Raw genomic sequence first — 3,382 nt, forward strand, 5'->3', positions numbered from 1 at the left:
TGAGTGTGTGTGCATGGGTGTGTCCACTACAAAGGGATATTGTCAAAGTAAATCCTGGCCCAGCACCGGCTGTAATTCAATCTGCAGTTGAAGGCCATGAATTAATGAGACAGCGTGTGTGTGTTCAGGGTCAGAGAGGCTGTACGTCACACACACTGTGACACCTGGTAATAGGATCTCCAGGAAAGCGAGCGAAAACAGCATCTGAGAAAGTAAGAAAGAAATCCTGAACTCACCTGGAAACACAGGTGCACTGAAGTATAATAGAAAATAAATATGATAAGCACTGATTAGAATTTATCATCTATGAAATCATTATTATTTCCATGTGTCTGAACAGATTGTAACTTTAAAATAAGTCGTGACTAATATTCTCCCTCTAAGCTTCCTTTCTTTAACATTTATTTTCATCAGCTAATCACCAACACCAGCAAATGACCAGAGGACTATACTACAAACATAATTCCATTATGCACTCGGCTCCACTAAACCTAAAATTTTCTGCACAGCCTAAATCCTAAGCATGAAAACCCGGTGACCAACTACAAGAAACATCAAGCGGGGTATCAAACAATTATTTCTCCCACTGTAACAGTAAAATGCAACATTGTTTCAAAAAAGACAAGACATTAATGCTCCAGAAAATTGTTAATCGTGGGATTTATCACACAGCGCAGTAAAATAAACATTTTAATTAAAGTGAATTATTATATCGCCGAGTGTGCTCTCAGCGCTGCTGTTTGTTTCTAAGGTGACGACTGCACACATTCGAGTTCTGGAACTTTAAACTGAATACATCTAATGTCACGGTCCTGCAGCTTAATAAGGGAGACGAGGAAATTGATTTAGTCTGTCGGCAGATAAAGTGAAATTGATTTTAATTATTGAGCAGGTATTCTTGGTGTGTGTTCTGTGTTCTAATAGCTGTAATTCCAGCAGCATTAAAGAGACTTAGCAGCAGATTAGAATTTTCAGCATCATCAAATTGATAAATCTTTACCTTCATGACATTACAAAGGCCAGATTGTGCTTCATTCACTGGGTTTAGTAAGGTAGTAAAACATATTCCCCTAGCAGAGAATCTAAACTGCACTTAAGGATCAAAGAAAAAGAGTCATTTCGTCTTATGTTAAACCCAGAACATGACCTACTCCTGACCAGATGACGCATTCGGCACACATTACCATAGTGTGTTATTCAAGGTTCAGTTTATTCCGGTAGTTTTTCTGCTGTGATGTGATGCCACCACGATTCTTTTCTTTTGCTGCTCTAAAAGTACAGGTAGACTTTCATGACACTAGTGTAACTTTCTTTGACGGCATGCGTTATCGTGACAGGGGTGCCACATTTTCATTTTCACAGGGGTGCCATGAAAATTAGGGGAAAAGTTCACTTCTCACTTCCAGCAACAGAGAGTATAAAACATGTGCATAGCCTCTGACTGTGAATAATGAAGCCAGTGCACAAGACCCTTAGGCCTGCATTCTAATGGCCAGTAGGGGGTGACTCACCTCTTTGCAAAAAGATTGAGTCCTAGAAAACTCTACAGGAAGACCTCCCTCGACCTGTGCAAACACTTTCCTGATAAGTACATGGGTGCTATCACTAGCTAATAAGATAAATCAGTGAGTGGTTATGCGTTTTTGTGTTCCAGAAAATACATAAATCGAGCCTGAGGTGCAAAGCTTCTAATGGCAGAAACACTGATATCTGAGTGGAAGTTGGTTCGCTAGCCAAATTTCTTCGATAAGTAACATGATGCAGTTCCATGATTACATACAATAATGTAAATCAAAGGATCACAGTTATAATCGCATTTAATTTAATGAGTGTAGCTTGTGTGTAAATGATGTGTAAACTGAACTTCTTAATTTTGCTGCACCTTAGAACAAAGTTTACTAAAACTTTTATGTAAGACATGAGTGTGGGATGTGTGCTCTGACAGAGTGGACAGGATGCTGTACACCCGCCAACACGGAGCCTTGTTTGTTGCCTAGTGGCCTGAATTGACGTGCTGGTAAATAAAACATAGCTATAAATTAAAGATGGCACTCACTGGGCCTTGGGGGGATGGATGGACGCTCGTGTGCTTGTCATAATGCTCTGGAGTGTGTGCTTTTTGCCCTTGAGCTACTCGCCCTCACTTTGCTGCACACATACACACCCCCACAGGTGTCACAGGTGGCTAATAGAAACATATAACATTGTGATGTATGCTCGGCCTTGATTTCTCTCTCGAAAGCTCATTGAGAGGTGACATCAGAGGCACTTTTCTATAGGTGGCGAAGCAATTAGTGCGCACAGCCACAGCTTAGCGAGAAACAAATGCACCCTGAGGAGAGAGAAACAGTGGAAATGTAATTACAGAGGGGTGAAAAAGGCTTGTTTACATGCTTCTTAGGTGGATTAAAAGCAGATTTTGACTTCATAAACACTGGATTGCAATATTTAAATGTAAAGCAAAAATTTGGAGAGCAGTGCAGAATGCGGGAGAGGGAATTGTGGTTAAAAGAAAGAACACTAAGAGGAGGAGGAGACTGAGGGGGTGACAGGCTGACAGGCCTGAATGACAGACCAAGCAGAAAAACAGACAGATGAAGAGAGAAGGAATAAATACAGAGCAGTGACAGGAAAAAGAGAGGAAAGGCAGAGAGACAGACAGAGATGACAGGATAATTAGAGATTCATGGATTCCTGGTTGACCGGTGAGAGGAAGAGCAGCTGCTCTCTTGCTACGTCTGGCCAGGGGGGCTGAATAATGAATCGCGATGCTGGAAACACACGCTGTAACCCCACATACGCCACGCCGTGCGGCAGCAATTACCCGCAGACAGATGAAGAGGCAGGTGGAGAGAACTTCAAAAGGACTCACGGTGTCCCTGTTAACTGCCATATGTCAGGAAAAGGGGACACCAGTTCAAGTCCAGTGACAGCAGGGCTGTACGCAGACCCGCTGAAGGTTCACGGGTGAAAATGAAAATGTGGCACCCCTGTCACGATAACACATGCCGTCAAAGAAAGTTACACTAGTGTCATGAAAGTCTACCTGTACTTTTAGAGCAGCAAAAGAAAAGAATCGTGGTGGCATCACATCACAGCAGAAAAACTACCGGAATAAACTGAACCTTGAATAACACACTATGGTAATGTGTGCCGAATGCGTCATCTGGTCAGGAGTAGGTCATGTTCTGGGTTTAACATAAGACGAAATGACTCTTTTTCTTTGATCCTTAAGTGCAGTTTAGATTCTCTGCTAGGGGAATATGTTTTACTACCTTACTAAACCTAGTGAATGAAGCACAATCTGGCCTTTGTAATGTCATGAAGGTAAAGATTTATCAATTTGATGATGCTGAAAATTCTAATCTGCTGCTAAGTCTCT

This window comes from Haplochromis burtoni, unplaced genomic scaffold, assembly GCF_018398535.1.
Source record: "Haplochromis burtoni strain Fernald_Lab_line unplaced genomic scaffold, NCSU_Asbu1 Contig_6, whole genome shotgun sequence".
In the NCBI taxonomy this organism is placed as follows: Eukaryota; Metazoa; Chordata; class Actinopteri; order Cichliformes; family Cichlidae; genus Haplochromis; species Haplochromis burtoni.